We start from the raw sequence: 18202 nt of genomic DNA, 5'->3' as shown, positions 1-18202 counted from the left end.
TGCTGAAATTGCTTTTAATGTTCATAAAAGTTATTAAAATTAGGCAGGTTTTTCATTTAGGTAAATATATTTTATTTCCTGTACTGCACAAAAACATTCTCAGCTTATTTCAATGGACAATTATGGGCATGGAACACACAGCGATGTAACGCCACAGCAGCTTCCTACAGGACTCTTGCATTTATAGTACCTGATGCAGGTTCCTCCTATCCTCAGCTTTTTAACTGTTGGCAGACCTACTTTGTGCCAGCCAAGCAGTCTAAATTTAGCGATACCCACAGAGGAACCACTGGGTGATTTATTCCTTCTGCGTATGGAGATGATTACCCACCTGAACTCACCAATACACCTAGGGTTTTGCAGGGGGTTTATTGGGCAAGTAGGACCGACAGCAGCAAAACATTGATTCACAATTGTATATTACAATTATACTGAACAAAATAATGCAGATGACACAAAACACAGATGCAAGTGTACTGTAAACACAACTGTTACTATCGGTAGCACTGTTGTGGGGCCTAATAATAAGTAGTCCCTCTCTCTAAACCACTGGACAGTGGATTCTGAGCACAGTAAATAGGTGTTGGGGTCCTGTATATTAGGTTGCACTAACTCTCATCTGGGAGTGTTTGTTATCCTAAGGGTTAACAATGTTAAACCAGAACAAATGGCCAGCGGCCTCTCACTACTCTAGGTGACGCAGTAGCAGTATCCTCTTTGACAGTCCTTTCCTCACAGTATCTCCCTTGCAGTAATACTGCACTGGACCTGCTGTAACTCAGTCCCTGGTAGACACAATGTGACACTTTCTTTGCAGTAATATATGTAGCGGGGTCATCCTGTAGGAGTCTACTGACAGGCTTAAACTCCGCTAGAACTTTATCCACGCCTGTAAATATGTACGATACCTTTAAGAAGTTATGCATTGTGGGACTGCGAGTAGCGGGAGATATAGACTCCATTGACTCTTAGGAGAAACAGACTACACTTCCCACATGTGACACCTCCGCACAGACTTCTGGGGGAGGTTACTTAAGGAAAGGGAGTGGCTGAGCGCGCTCTCTCGGGACCTGCATCTTCTCCTCTGCGGAGCTGCTGACTATAGCACAGCTGTGCTGCTAGGCCTGAAGTCTGGGCCTAACCTTTCCGGGAGACCAGCCATCCAGAAGGAAGGAAGACTACTATACTCAGCTTGTGTTCCAGGAGATCGAAGAGGCCGCCCAGCTGACAACTGAAACAGTGGAGAGCCTGATGCTGGGATCCTTGTGCTGTGGAGCAGTTATCTACCAACGCGCCCTTTTGAGAAGAACTCACATGCTCAACTTCCATCCCTTCTTTCCAGACAGTTAACTTAGTGCCACCCTACAAGCCGGAGACACGTGTTTGGTCTCTAGCTGAGACTTAGAGGCCCCTTAACTTTATAGTTATTTTACAGAAGTGACTGACACTGACAAGCGATCAGTTCACCAACTTCTTTTCATCGTTTACCATTTGCGGATTATAAATTAACGTGCACCAACCGGCCGCAACGTGGACCTTAGTCTCGAGACATTCCTTAGCTGTTCGGCAGGATTACCTGTTAGAGGGAGCTCGCAAGCATAGATTGCCTACACTAGTTTGATTGAATGGTACCATTGTTAGCTTAGACCTATTCATTATTGTCATTACTGATTCCCGCAAGGGCCCTTGCAGAATCATATTGTGTTATTGCATAACAATTGTTTACTTGTGTTTCAAACCCATATTTGCTTTCTCTAACCAATATAAAGTAAACTTATCTTCTTTGGTTTAAATATATTGACTGTGTGGAGTGTATTTTCTCACCTGGAGGGACCATCCATTTAAGCAGGTAATACTGTTGATATACTGTCATTTCATGTTGTGTGCCTGCTATTGTGACCCCAGCCAAGCAGAGGTCACAGTACACCCACCAGGTTTCTGATGTTTCAAGGGAGGGTTTGAGGCAGTTAAACAGGGGTGAGCTAAGCAGAAGAAAGTAGATCCCAAGTCAACCAGCGGCTCCTGAGGGGGTAGCGCTACATATAGATCCTAGCAACTGGTTGTCTTTTTAACCAAAATACTAAATCCACACTCCTATCTCAGATGGGAGTAGCACTGTAACTCTTCTACACACAGTTGCCATCAACACAGTTCTGCATCAGAACTCCTGGAAAAGCAGGTTTCCTGAACAGCAGGTCCCTGGACAGTAGATCTCTGGATCAGCAGAGTACAGGCATCTAGTACTGTATAGCAGCACCTCTCACTCTCTGAAGCAGCTCTGCAAACACTGTCCCTCTCAGGTAGCTCCAGTGTCCACCAGGGGTTCTTTCTTCTCCCCTCCATCCAGGGGAAGTGGGGCCTAGTCCCAGGTGTCCTCTTTACAAATTGGACTCCTCCAAACTAGCCGCTACACTGTACTGGGGTCACTTTCCAGTTCAGCACTGTTCTTGCTGCAGAAAGGAGCAATAAACTGCAATAAAGGAGTAAAGGTTTTGCAGGTAAGTTACCAGGTTACATGTTTATACAATGAGCCAATATATGGGCAGACACCATCTGATCATCCTAAGGCAGTTCAGATAATTAGAGGGTGTTTTATTAAATGGTGAGAGCAGAGATGAGCAATGCTGTCTTCGCCATTTACGTGGGGGGGAAGGGGGATTGTAATGATATGGACAGTTTTCTACCCACCTATACTGTAATTGTTCCCCATGTAAATACTTCCAGCAGATGATCCTTAGATATGAGATTGTCACCTGATTTGATTTAAAACAACCAGATAGAGCGAGGGTCATCCATAGGTATCTATATACTGTATCTTTTAAGTGGTTGGAAGGATTGGTCTTACCTGGACTAAAGCTAATAACTGCTGCAGAACTTATTCCTTAGTTACTGCTGCATTATCTTTTTGCAGTGTGGACAGGGTTAAACTGAATTTTCATTAATGTAGAAGTGCAGCAGCCATCTTTAAGGAGATTTATTTTCAATGCTCATCTATGAAGTGTCTCCATTTCAGGCGTGTCATGGATCCACAGTAATGTTTGTCTGTCAGCTTACCTCTCCATGTGTTCAGCTTGGCTCCACCCCAGGCCCTATCAGGAAACACTTTATAAACCTGTACACTGCAAGCCAGCCCTGCTGATCAATATTGTGTCTTTGGCGTCCGTGTGCTCCTTGCTGTGTGTTCTATGTCTGATTCTAGTTACAGATTTTGGCTTGTTCTTGACTGTCCTTGCCTGCTTCATATCCCGACCTTGGCGTGTTCCTTGACTCTTTTTACCTGCTTGTTGCCCCGACCTTTGGCTATGTCCTTAATATCCTGTGTTGTCGCAGTCTGCTGCTTCCTCTCTACCTTCCTGTACTCTACCGTGAGCATGAGCTGGGAGGCCCTGGGGGTCTCGACCTGGAGCCAGACTGCAGCTAAATCCATTCCCATCACTAGGGGCCTCTGGTGAACACCCGCTGGCTCTTAGACTCGGTGCCCTGGGAAATTTCGTGCTCTAGCTCCCAGTGTGATTCGCGTTGTTGGGCCAGAATACCTGCTCTCCTGAATCCCCTAGAGCTCCATCCGCAACAGTCAGCCATAGGGCCCACTATCTTGTGGTGCACTTCTGGCCCTAACGGGGTACATCTGTCACCTGGACTCAGCTGACCTGACAGTTTGATCAGCCATTGAGCCGGCTGATGTGCTGCTACTCGCAGATGATCCATTGCAGGGCATAGTTCGCAGACTTGAGACCCAGGGATCGAATCGGACTCAGGTGATGCGATTACTCCAGGATCTGGCTTCTCGCTAAGAACAGCTTCAAGCCTCCTTGGGAACCCAGAGTCAGCAACCTCAATTACAATCGGTGGTTGAACCTATTCTGGTCGCAGCCACACATTCACTACAACTGCCAGCTCTTTGCCATTTCTCTCAAGGCCTACAGGGGTTCCTCAGCCAATGCACTATTCATTTTGAGCTCAAACCTCAAAACTTCCCATCTGATTCGGCAAAGTTAGCCTATGTTCCTTTCCTCTCCTGTGAAGCTTTAGCCTGGCTGCTCCCCTGTGGGAAAATAATGATCCTGTGGTTTTGTCACGTACCCTGTAGTGGAGCCTGATGTGCAGGGAACAGCTGCTCTTGCTCCTCTGACTCCGGAGCCCCTGGAAGGGTGAACAGGGAACCCGAGAGTGCAGAGTCAGACAAGCGCCTGGTGGGAACGCTGGTGCTGGAGCTGAGCTGGACTCCTGTGCACTCCGGGAAGGTGTCAGCGGTGCTGAAGAAGACTGGACAACAAACGACTGGGAGCTTGGTGCAGGTAGCCGGGATCAACAACTGAGGGAGGTGTACCATAGTACAGACACAAGCAGGTTCAGACAGGATGGGTTATACACAGGTGGGCGGATCAGGTACCAAGTCAGAGCAGGAGCAGAGTCGTGGTCAAAGCCGGGTTGGCAACTGGCGGGCAGCAGTCAGATCAGAGGGACAGGCAGAGACGAGGTTAGACAAGCCGAGGTCAGGGCAGGCAGAGATCAGGGATAATCAGGAGCTAGCCGGGTCACAGGAACTGGTAGGTAATCGGGTAACGGATATCAGGTAGTTTCAGGACACGCTGTAGACTGAACAGCAAGAGGCCCCAGTATCAGCCCCACTAAATAGCCTAGTTCGGCGACAAAATGGAGTCAGCACGTGCCCGCGTGCCGCTCGTGCGCGTGGCCATGTGCATCAAAGTGCTGCTATTGTGCGTGCCGATGCGCCGCTACCGCTCATGCGTGCGCCCGTGCGCGCAGATGCGCTGCTAGCGCCATCTAGTGGACTAGCTTGTCCATGACAGGATTCCAGCCTGTCTGACTTCTTAAAGCTCTTTTGAAACATCTTCGAGGCTGGGGTTTCTTCGCCGGCCAGTGCCCTTCTACTTCTTCGCCAAGAATCTTCTTCAGTGGGACAATATGCTCTTCAGTTCTTCAGTTTCGTATCCTCACAGCTGAATTGAGCTGGAACAATGAGATCCTAGTTGCAACCTTTTTACATGGCCTCTCTGACCGAATAAAAGTTAAATTAGCAGGAAGAGCCAACCCCCAGATCTGTACGATGTAATTTCCTTGTGTAATCAGATCAATATTCGTTTTCAGGAGAGGTCCCTAGATGAAAGATGCCAGCACTCACTGGGCCCTAGCCAGTCTGATCTCCCCTCCCTTCATCCCATGGAGCATCTTCTGCCTGCTGAGAAACCTATGCAGCTGGGTCGGACCAGGCTAACCCCCGAATAACATGCTAGGTGCAGAACTCTGGGCTTGTGTCTCTATTGTGGGGGCAAGGATAATTTTTGAGATGCCTGCTCGCTTCTTCCGGGAAACGCTTGCATCTAATACATCTGGAGGGTGAAGTATTGGATCCAGAAACATCACCTTCTCGTTTTCTTCTTCCGGTGTTCCTTCATGTAGGCGCTTCCCCTCAATCGATCTTTGCATACCTTGATTCCAGGGCTGCTGGTATTTTATGGACTGGAGAACTGCTTCTTCCATGAAGCTTACCCTTTTGCCCCTCACTATGCCACTGGTAGTCTCAGCAATTGATGGCACTGTTCTCACAGGAGGCCCTATCCGCTTCCAGACTCTCCCTATTAAGAGGTCTGTAGCGATACTCCACCAGTAGTGCATATCCTTTCTTATTCTACCCAAGGCCTCAACCCCCATTGTATTGGGCCTTTTTTGGCTAAAGCTCCACCCTCCACATGTGGACTGGGCTTCTGGGCAGATCCTGGCTTGGGTCCCTCATGATTTTTGTCCTGCGTTCTCAAGGTGGCCCCCAAGGAGAGACTTCTCATTGCTACCACATCTGTATCTTCTGATCTTCCCACTGAATACTGCGATTTCCGGGATGTGTTCTGCTAGAAATCAGCTGAGGTGCTTCCTCCTCACAGGTTCTTTGACTGTGCTATTGACCTTGTTCCCAGAGGAACTCTGCCCAGGGTTCGTACCTACCCTCTGTCCATCCCAGAGACACAGGCCATGCCAGAGTATGTTGCAGAGCATCTAGAGAGAGGTTTCATTTGGAAATCTTCATCGCCTGCAGGAGCAGGTTCTTTTTTGTTGCCAAAAAGAATGGTACCTTGAGACCCTGCATCGACTATTGAGGTTTAAACACGGTGACTATCAAAAATTGATACCCCTTACCCTTAATTTCTGAGCTATTCGACAGGTTGTAAGGTGCCTCCATTTTTCCCAAGTTGGATCTCAGAGGTGCATACAATCTGATTTGGATGCGGGAAGGTGACAAATTGAAAAATGCGTTTAACACTAGAGACAGGCATTACGAATACTTGGTTATGTCTTTTGGTTTGTGTAATGCCCCAGCTGTGTTCCAAAACGTTGTCAATTAAATCTTCAGGGATCTGCTGTATCAGTTTGTTGTCATCTATCTGGATGACATTCTTATCTTTTCAGAAAATCTGCTTGTTTACAGAAACCATGTTCGCACTTTACTTTAGCGCCTTAAGGCCCGTACACACGGTCAGACTTTTTGCCAACAAACTTCAAAATGAGCAAGTTTTCAAAATAGTCAGACCGTGAGTACGCTCCATCGGAAAAACTTTTTCGGGTTTCATCGGACAAAAAGTTTGGTCTGCAAACGGACAAACTTTACGTCAACAAGAGTCCGATGGTGCCTAGTCCGACCGTGTGTACAGCAAGCAATCTGACTTTTGGACAAAGTACAAACGCGCATGCTCAGAAGCAAAGACCAGCCGGAAGCGTTCTGTCTGGTAAAACTAGCGTTCGTATTTGAAAGAGCACATTCGTGACGCGGCAAGTTCTGAAATCTAGAAAAGCAGCGCACGTTCTCTTCTTCTTTAAAATGTGATAAAGCTGCTTTGCTGGTGATACTGACAGAGTAAAAACAAATGTCTTTACTTTTGGATTAGTGTATTTTGGTTATATGAATCAAACATATTTCTATATTTTTTTGTTGGTCAAGTTAGCACAACCCCATTGTGCAACATGTCTGTTTGACGAACGGATGTTCAGAAACGAACAAAATTGCACAAAACTGAAAATCGCGAATGCACACAGACGAAACCTCTACTAACTCTCGATGAAGGAGCCCGAAGGGTGACACCGGAGAATTGAACTTCCTCTTTTAAACTCTCGTCAGTACGTTGAAACGTCACTACGTTCGTGTTTGTTGCCGAAAAAGTGTGTATGCTATGGATGTGACCGGACAACTCCCTTTGGACAAAAAACCAAGGGAAAGTTTGTTTGATGTCCGATCGTGTGTACGAGGCTTTAGAGAGAATGAATGATCTGTGTGCCAAGCTGGAGAAATGTTCTTTTGAATGTTCTGAGTTCCTGTTTCTGGGATGCTTTGTCTCGAGTTTGGGTCTTCGTATGAATCCTGGAAAGGTCTTGGCCATTACCAACTGGCCTCTATCTGCTAGCCTCAAGGCCACACATGCTTTCTTGGGATCACAAATTATTATAGGCAGTGCCAAGGACAGGCCCCCTGAAGCTGTCTCTGCATTTCTCGACCTGAAACAGGCCTTTGTCTCTGGACCTTGAGGAGACCCAAACCTGGGGATCCATTTTTTAATGAAGTGGACACTTCTTCAATGGGGGGGTGGGAGCTGTGCTTTTTCAATCCTTTGAGAAGAGACGCCAACTATGTGCATTCTTCTATAAAAAAAAAAATATCTCAGGCAGAGAGAAATGATGCTATTGGTGACTGGGAACTTCTTGCAATTAAATTGGTGTTAAAGGAGTGGCGTCATCTCTTGGAGGGTTCCCTTCACTCCATAATTATTTTTACTGATCATAAGAATCTACAGTACTTACAGAATGCTAAACATCTGAATCCCAGACAGGCCAGATGGAGTCTTTTCTTTTCCTGTTTTAATTTCACGATTACGTACAAACCTGGTCCCTGCAACGGTCGGGCTGATGCACTCTCTAGGTCATTTGACACTCTGGACGAGGAGTCCACCCCTGAACCTGAGCCAATCATTCTGACCTCAAGCATTGTTGCCCATTCTACCACCCTGAAGTCAAAAATTCCTCCTGGCAAGACCTTCGATCCACCATTGGGGACATGGTTCCAAGGTGGCACGTCATGTTGTGTTCACATTGCCATGGATTTTATCACTGATCTCCCACTGTCTGAGAATAATATGGTCATTTGGATGGTAATCAATCGGTTCTCCGAGATGGCTCATTTTGATCCTCTTCCTGGTCTTCCTTTCTGCCCCTGCTTTGGTTCCCATTTTTGTTCGAGAAATCTTCTGCCTCCATGGGGTTCCTTCTCATATTGTTTTTGACAGGGGCGTTCAATTTACGTCTCGTTTTTGGAGAGCTTTTTGCAAATCCATCAATATTGTCTTGGATTTTTCCTCATCTTATCATCCTCAATCCAATGGACAGACTGAGAGCTTTAATCAGGAGTTAGAGGTCTTTCTCCACACCTTAGTCACTGCTCATCATGACAATTGGTCCTCTGTACTCCCGTGGGCAGAATTCTCTCACAACAATCATGTACAGTAAATACCAGTTCTCAGAAGACACCCTTTCTCACATTTTATGGAAAACACCCTGAACTCCCTCTTCCAATGACCTGTTCTCCAAACATTCCAGCTTTGGCTCAGTCTTTCAATTCCATTTGGGGTGATGTTCATGATTCCCTCAGGGCAGCTGCTGGCAAATTTAAAGGCTTTGACAGTTTTAGGCGCAAAAAACCTTCTCTACAGCCAGGGGACAAAGTCTGGCTCTCCACCAGGAACATCAAGCTCCGAGTTCCTTCTCTGAAGTTTTCCCCAAGATTCATTGGTCTATTTTGTTTCAAATGGACCAATGAATTCGGTTTGTTTCAAACTTCTGATTCCTAAAAGCCTCAAAATCTATAACTCCTTCCATATAGCAGCTATATTATTTGTTTTTTTATTTAGGTGCACGTGGAATTGATTATTTAATTAGCGCTGTAGTATATTTTTCACATTCCTTCCATATTGTCCTTCTGAAGCCTTTAGTCCTCAATAAGTTCTCTCATCCTCTCCCTAACGTGGCCCCGGTTTCTGAGGATAATCAGGAGTACGAGGTTAGTCAAATTCTGGATTCAGAACTCTGTAGAGGCATTCTTTAGTACCTTGTGCATTGGAAAGTGTTTGATCCTGTGAAAAATTCTTGGATCACTGCATCTGAGGTCTTTGTGCCTCATCTGTTGAGGGGGTGTCATCTGAGGTTTCCCTCTAAGCCTGGGCCAGGGAGGGGAAGGCCTTGTAAGAGGGGATAACTGTCATGGATCCACAGTAATGTTTGTTAGCTTACCTCTCCATGTGTTCAGCTTGAGAGACCAGCCACCCTTCATCTGGCTGCTTAAGTAATCTCTCCTCAAAGTATGGCTCCACCCCAGGCCCTATCACGGAACACTATACCAACCTATGCACTAAAAGCCAGCCCTGCTAATCAATATGGTGTCTTTGGCTTCTGTGTGCTCCTTGCTGTGTGTTCTACGTCTGATTTTAGTTACCGATCTTGGCTTGTTCTTGACTGTCCTTGTCTGCTTCATATCCCAGGATATAAAAATAGTGCCTGTAAAGCGCCTGAAAAACTACCAACTCAGTGAAAAAAAGTCCTGCAAGCAGCATCTTTGGGTCGTTGCGGGAGCAGTGAATACACCGCACCTAAAACGCCCCTGCCATTAAAATCAATGGCATTAAAATCACTCGCGTCTGACAGACGCAAGTAGAAGAGAGCCGATCGGCGGCTCTCCTGACAAGGGGGTTCGCGCTGATTGATTATCAGCGCAGACCCCCCTCAGATGCCAACACTGGACCACCAGGGAGTGCCCCCCAGTGGCACCCCTCAGTGTCCATCAGTGCCACCCCTCAGTGTCCATCAGTGCCACCTCTTAGTGCCCATCTATGCTCAGTGCCCACCTATGCCCAGTGCCCACCTATCAGTGCCCATCTGTGCCACCCATGAGTGCCCATGAGTGCCGCCAAAGAGTGCCCAGTGCCGCCTATGAACGCCCATCAGTGCAGCATACCGGCGCTGCCTATCAGTGCCCATCAGTGCCACCTCATCGGTGACCATCAGTGCCGCCATATCAGTGCCCATAATTGAAGAAGAAAACTTACTTATTTACAAAAAAAATGAACAGAAAAAAATAAAAACTACATTTTTTTCAAAAATGTTGGGCTTTTTTTAGTTGTTGCACAAGAAATAAAAATCGCAGAGGTGATCAAATACCACCAAAAGAAAGCTCTATTTGTGGGAACAAAATGATAAAAATTTCATTTGGGTACAGTGTAGCATGACCGCGCAATTGTCATTCAAATTGCGACAGTGCTGAAAGCTGAAAATTGGCTTGGGCAGTAAGGTGCCTGGTATGGAAGTGGTTAAATATAATGCCTCATGTCAACTGATGTTTTTACAGCCGCTTTTATGAGTGTTTTTCACAGCTTAAAAATGCCTCTCCATGTTAGCCTATGGCATCATTCCTACCATGAAGATTTGAGCTGTAAATGGCATAGTCGTTTTTAAGTTGCAAAAAAAATTACAGGACCAGTGCGTTATGATGCTCCAGCGCTAGAGCTGTAGAAACGTTAGATGTTGGCAAAAGGGTATTAAACGTGATTTAACGAGGCTTAACGTTGTGTTAAACCTCACCTGGCATTTCTGTCTCTATTCAAAATCAATGGTTCCCTATGGGAGCCCATTGATTTGAATAGAGGTGGCACCAGAAGTCAGATCAAGAGGATCCGACTTGCGGTGCGACTTGTGTGCTGAAATCTTAAAGGGTGAAAAACCATGAAAATTTTAAGAAAAAAATTTGCTTGAGGTCCCCCTCAAGACGATACCAGACCCTTTGATCTTGTATGGATCTTTTTTGCCTGTTCGCATGTTCTGCTGTGAACCAAACCGGGGGGTGTTTGGCTCATCCCTATTTATGGACCAGACCTGCTTCTTTGAAGCGTTCACCAATAGCAATCCGGAGCACCCACTTTCCTGGGCTTTCAGGGTCAAATGGCAGAGGGGGTCTTCCATCTGGTCCTTTCTCAAGTCCTTCTTAGAGAGTTTGGGTAGGCCTCCATCCCCTATTTGAGTGAGGTTGCAGTAGAGCTTGGGAATACCTGCAGAAGACTCCAATAGCCTCAGCCTCTGTCACTCCCTTTCTCTGGGGTCAGCAATTTGGCACCCCTTTGGACGTCAGTAAGGTCCACATTTCTGAGGGAGTTTCTGAGTTGTGGGGACTCCTCAACAGGGTGTTGGCATCCCTGTTTCCAAAATTTGAAGAACCCCAATGGACAGATAAAGGCCATCTTCTCTGTATCTTCAGGATGCATCTAATAGTACCCAATTTTTAAGCCCAGCACACTGAACCACTTCACCTCTGACATTATAAATAGTAGAAAAAAACAATCCAAAGTATTGCACTTACATTTCAGCACTTACACAGACAGCCTTTCAGTAATAGGAATTGCCACTCAGCCGAGCCGCTGTTCGTTCCACTGGCCAGAATTGTGATGTTAATTGTGGTGACTGTGCACTTGCCACTGTAGCACCATCATCATGTCTCCTTCTCACAGGCTCACAGTTGCTGCTGCCAGGAGGGGGGGGGGGGGGGTCATATACAGAGCCAATTTGATCCCCAGCACAGAATCGGTGAAAGGAGAAAAGCAGGTACAGAATGGAAGTGATGGGTGAAAGGAACTTTCCAGACATTAAGTTATGTTTCAATTTGTACAATGGAAATGGTTGAAATGAGTGTATATTGACTAGAATTTACATATTATATCATTACATCTTAAAATGTTGTAATCACTATGGTAATATTGTCAACTTGTAATTGAAATGCATCAGAGGAATCAATTATATTGACAAGATTAACAGAAAATAAAAAACAGCACTGAAGCATAATTAAAAATTAAAATTTTAAGGACAAGGTACTTAATTACCAATTTCAAACAACTGATTCTTATTTTAGCACTATTAATACCATACATCATTTTGACAGGTGGACATTGAATAAACCTTGAACGAGATAAAATTCCTTGGCTAACAACTTTAGGTTGTCTTTGGTTTTAATGGCTGTAATTAATAGGTTGCCAAATGGAAAAAAAAAAAAAAAACTAATCTCTCTCTCTCTCTCTCTCTATATATATCTATATCTATATATCTATATCTATATATATATATATATATATATATATATATATATATATATATATATATATATATATATATATATATATATATATATATATAATTTATCTAAATCTGTTGTGACATGTTGCAGTGAAACCTAAGTTTCCTTTCTTATAGATTGCAGATTGGAAAGATCCTTCTTCTATTGCTCATGTCACTACCTAGGAAATGTATTCAGTTGGCTTTTCAGTGGAGGAAACCACTGAGGCTTCAGGAGACTGCTACAATGTGATGATAACTCAACGAGGAGACAGGTTGGCAGAGGGCACAGACTGCAACACTGGAGCACCAGTTTCAACTCCATGAAGAAGTTGTGTGGACTTGTGAAGGCAGATATTGTTTTTGTAACAGATTATGAAAGGATGGAAGTGCTGATGGAAGGGATGGGTGCAGGTATTGCATTTGAGATTTTTTTGAGGTTTTAAGTGCATAAAATTTTTTAAGTTTTTCGTTGTTATTAAAAAAAGGAAAAAGGTTGTCTATCTTCTTGGTAGGTGATCACTTAAATATTTAACGGTTCTGTAGTTGTGTATGGAGTGTTGGATGAAACCATAGCGTGCAGGCAGGGACCAGGCATCCGATGCACTCAGAATCATGTTAAATGACTCTTTTGCCTTTGGAGCTCTTAAAAATTGTGAAGATCTGAGTCATTACCCACTGAAGAGGTAGGTACTACATCCTTCTTTTAAAGATGGCCTTTTTTTTCTATAGTTACAGTGTTTTTAAACTATGGATGGGACAAAAATGTAGGATATGTTTCCAACTTTTAAAATATTCATACAGAAATATAATTATTTTTATCATCAGTCATGTTTGTTAAAAATCATTATAACTAGTACATGATAGGCTACATGGGTTGCTACAAGAGATAGCACGTGTAGAAAATGTTATGAATCAATAATAATAATAATGCATGTGGAACATAATGACAGGAACATTACTCTTGCTAACTAGCTCAGATTGCTTTATCACATTACTTGCTGGGTCTTTGGTCATGTGCAAAGTAAGACAAGATGAATGACTAAGATGAATGAACTGCAGTACACCATCCAAGGATCCGCTGGTAATAGATACTCTCTCATCGAGACACCATATGTTTTTCTGTTAAAAACAAATGGCAAATGCATTCACATGATTTGTAGAGCTGTAAGGATCCCGTGTACTTGCTATATGTACAATAAATAAGCTACCTGACAGATAGTTGGCATGTTGTGTCTCTGAATATATTTCCAGAAAAAAGATGTCATCTGAAGAATAGTTTCTCATTAAATGATAATAATTACTACTTAAAGGGAAAGTGTATTTTTAGTGAGCGAATATGTTATTGTTGCAGTGTTCCCCTTACATTTTTGAAATGACTATCACATTTATACTTTTTTTGTTCTAACATTTTTAATTTTGTATTAATATAGACATTTGCAAACGTGTCCATATACTAGCAGGATTTTCTTTGAAATGGTTCGTTTTAAGAACGTTTGTTTGATTTTCAAATTGTTAGGGGGGCAAAATCAACATTCGATTTTGACTGCAGTGATGAGAAAACTTGAGGGAGCAGGATGGAAAATATTTCTCGAACAAATACATTTCTAATATGTATGTGATTTCTGTTTGGGAAATTACATTTATTCCAAAATGTAATGTTAGGAGCAAATTCGGTTTTGAAGTATTTTTGAACGGCAGTCATCAAGTTGTTGAATGTACCGAGAATTTTTGTACAAATAGTTGTATGAAATTTTGAGAATCTATTAGCGTATGGTCAGCTTTACAACTTGATAAAACATAATGTTCTTTATCAAGGAACATCTCCAAATTAAATAGGAATGAATAGTAATGAATGTCATTGAAATTTGTTAAAATTAATTTAATTTAATTTGTTTTTTAACAAATTCCAAATTTTCAGAACGATTAGGATTCAGATCGGTCCAAAAATGATTAGCCAATTCAAATTCTGTGTGAAGAATAGCTGGTTGTTAAGCAGCGGGTCGGGAAGCTGGCTGCCACGTCCTTAACAACCGATGACTCAATAGCTGTCAGCGGGCTTCCCCACTGACAGCTGAAATGTAAACAAAACAATGCCAGGTCTAGTATGGATTCTAAGGGGAACCCTACGCCAAAATAAATAAAAAACCCTCTCCTGAACCATACCAGGTCACATGCCCACAACATGGGGGGTGCTTTAGGGCGGGGGGTCTGCCCTCCTGCCCCAAAGCACCTTGTCCCCATGTTGATGGGGACAAGGGTCTCTTCCCCTCAACCCTGGGCTGTGGTTGTGGGGGTCTGCCGGTGAGGGATTTCTTTGCCCTAAAGTTGTCAAATCGAAGGGATATTTCAGCTGGGCACCCTGGCCCCTAAAGGGTTAATTACAGAACTGAATTTACAGGTGTTCCTTACACCTTAAAATTAAAAAATAATAGGTACACCTGATGTTATTAAACAATAGAATGGGTACCCCAAAAGTGGAATCTTCAAGTAGTGGGCTCCGATTGATTGTTTAATGGTAGCCATTTACTCTGATGAGCTAGGAGGTACATGCTCTAGCTTTTGCTTTGTGTTTCCTTGGGCTGACCAGTGGTTACTACCCACTATCCTCTGTTTATTAATCTATATCAATGTGCATGATCTAACCGACTGAGCAATTCTATATGTGTGAGTACTCAGTATTAAGGAGTTGTGCCTTATATGTAATGGCCGCAAAATGGTGATATGCTGCTTTATTTTGCACTCACTTGCACTTTATGACCCTATGATGGGTTAAGATGATCACAATCCGGTTTAAGTGACTTCACCGGATATCCCCTTGTGGGGGCACCTTATAGCCTTTAAGGCTGGGGAATGGAGTGTTCACATTATCCTGAGGAATCTCATGTGACCTGTGGCTGCCATGATGCTGTGAGTGTCGAAATTAAAGAAAAACAATAGACCGTTTTTAAAAAACAAAAAAAAGCCTCTCGATGTAGATCCATCATCAATCTTCTTCATTCATGATGCCCACTGCATCGGTAGACCTGAAAAAAAAATCTCTGCCCGCAACCAAGGCTGCCTACCTAATGCCTACCTCGCCGGGTGTCAGTTCTTAAACAGGTAAGAGGCAGTGCTGACGTGATCAGGTGACTCTGCCCCTTAGCAATTTAAGAAATGTTAGACAGGGGAGCAGGCAGTCAGCAAGGAGTGTTCGACAAGGCTGGAGGTTTTTAATTTTTTGGGGTTTGGCAGTGAGATTGGCGGCGTGTGATGGATCTAAATTGGGGGGCATTGTTTTTTATTTTTTAATAAAGGAATTGTCAAAAACTTGTGCACTGTCTTTATTCACTTATTAAACATTTTTGGTGAATGGGGAGGGGTACTATGTACCCCATACTCATTCATATAGGGGGGGCAGGATCTGGGGGCCCCCTTGTTAAAAGGGGCTTCCAGATTCTGATAAGCCCCCTGCCTGCAGACCCCCACAACCACAGCCCAGGGTTGTGGGGAAGAGGCCCTTGTCCCCATCATAGTGGGGACAAGGTGCTTAAGAGTGGGGGGGGCAGAGCACCCCCCCATGTTGAGGGCATGTGGTCTGGTATGGCTCAGGAGGGAGTGCTTGCTCATCCACCACTTTCCTGGCCTGCCGGGCTGCATGCTCAGATAAGGGCCCTGGGGTGGATTTGGGAGGATTACACTGTGTTTTTGTTAAAAATTTGTCACAAGGTTCCTTTTAGAATCCATACCAGACCCGAAGGGCCTGGTATGGATTGGGGGGGAGCCCATGCTGTGTTTTTTTTCAGAATTTTCTATTGCCGGCATTGTTTTGTTTACATTTTAGCTGTCAGTGGGGAAGCCCACTGACAGTTAATGAGTCATCGACTGTTAAGGGTGCAGCAGCCAGCTTTCCGGCCCACTGCTTAACAACCAGCAATTCTTCACACATAATTCAAATTGACTGATCATTTTATAACCGATCCTAATTTGAAAATTTGGAATTCTTTAGAAAATGAATAAAAGAAACCAAATTTACTGAAAACGAAACTAAACTAATTCCGAAATGAAATAAAACAAAACAAACTCTGTATTGTACTGTATTTCAGTATAAAAGGTGATTTTACTGCTAAAATAAGTGTCAAATTCAAGACTTGCCTGGGTGTAACAAAATGTCTGCTGCCGCCTTCGTGTTGTCAGATTAGGAAACCTATTGGAACGCATAGTGGCCATGTTGAAATACATAGTGCATGCGCAATAAGCTTCTCTTCCATTGCATTTTCTGATGGGTAGCAGTTTTCTGAACACCGAAGCTTTTGCATCCTATGATCGCATCTGGGTAGATTGAAATTTTTTATTTACACACAGCTTTTTACCAGTAGTATATGGCATAGGTATGAGGAGGGAGGAAGCAATGTTTTTAGGCAGACATAATAGTAGCATTCTCTTCCAGATTAAAGTGATTCTAAAGCCAAAGTTTTCTTTAACCACTTGCTGACCAGGCCTTTTCTGGAACTTTTTCAAGTTCAAATTATTATTTTTTTGCTAGAAAATAACTTAGAACCCCCAAATATTATATATTTTTTTTAGCAGAGTCCCTAGTTACCCCAATTTTTTTGTATAATGTAAAAGATGATTTTACGCCAGGTAAATAGATACCTACCATGTCATTCTTTAAAATTGCGCACACTCTTGGAATGGCGACAAGCTACGGTACTTAAAAATCTTCATAGTCAACACTTAAATTTTTTTTTACAGGTTACCTGTTCCGAGTTACAGAGGAGGTCTAGTGTTAAATACAGTTTACACTTACGTATGCATGAGCATGGAGGGATGGGGTGCTTTAAAAAAAACAATGTTTAATTTATTTTACTTTTTGGGCCAGATTCACGTACAATTGCGCCGGGGACATGTAAGCCATTTAAGTTACACCGCCGTAAGTTTTCAGGTTTAGTGCTCGATCCACAAAGCACTTTCCTGGAAACTTGCGGCGGTGTATCGTAAATGCGTCCGGCGCAAGGCGGGCCAAATACAATGGGGCGAGTGCCATTTAAATTAGGCGCGCTCCCGCGCCGGACGTACTGCGCATGCTCCCATCGCAAATTTCCCGACGTGCTTTGCGCGAAATTACGACGCGCCGACGTTTTGTGAATCGCGACGTGCAAAAAAGATTTACGCCGGGAAAAATAAAAGATTTGAAAAAAATTCAAAAGCGACGCGGGAAAGACAGGCATACTTTAACATGGTGGAGTACTTTTACACCATGTTAAAGGTGCCCTATCTTTGCAACGGAAATCTAACACTCGCGACGACGTAACGACGGGAAAAATCTTCGTGGATCGCGGTAACTCCTAATTTGCATACCCGACGCTGGTTTACGACGCAAACTCCCCCCAGCGGCGGCCGCGGTACTGCATCCTAAGATCCGACAGTGTAAGTCTATTACACCTGTCGGATCTTCTGCCTATCTATGCGGAACTGATTCTATGAATCAGTCGCATAGTTAGAAACAGAGATACGACGGCGTATCAGGAGATACGCTGACGTATCTCTTTTGTGAATCTGGCCCTTTATTTTTACTCTGTCCCTTTTAATTTTCTTTGATCACTTTTAAGCAAGACAGGTCCTCTTTATTGAGAGATCTGGGGTCAAAAACGCCCCAGACCTCTCATTTACCTTTAAAAGAAAACATTTATTCTTTTGAAATTTTGACTTTAAGGCCCCGTACACACGACCAAACATGTCCGCTGAAACTCGTCCGCGGACCAGTTTCAGCGGACATGTTCGGTCGTGTGTATGGCCGATCGGACAGGTTTCCAGCGGACATTTGTCCATCCGACCGTTTTTCAGCAGACAAAAATTTCTTAGCATGCTAAGAAACATGTCCGCTGGAAGCCTGTCCGTCTGACATGTTCGGTCATCTGTACAGACTCACCGTACATGTCCGCTCGGCCGAAAGCCCTCGCATGCGTCGAAGTGATTCGACACATGCGTGGAAGCATTGACCTTCCAGGGCCGCGCACGTCGCCGCGTAATCGTCGCGGCGACGGCGCGGCCACGTCACCGCGTATCG

This window comes from Rana temporaria, chromosome 1, assembly GCF_905171775.1.
Source record: "Rana temporaria chromosome 1, aRanTem1.1, whole genome shotgun sequence".
Taxonomy (NCBI): Eukaryota; Metazoa; Chordata; class Amphibia; order Anura; family Ranidae; genus Rana; species Rana temporaria.
The sequence above is the reverse complement of the archived record's forward strand: the minus strand, read 5'-3'. Positions refer to the sequence as shown.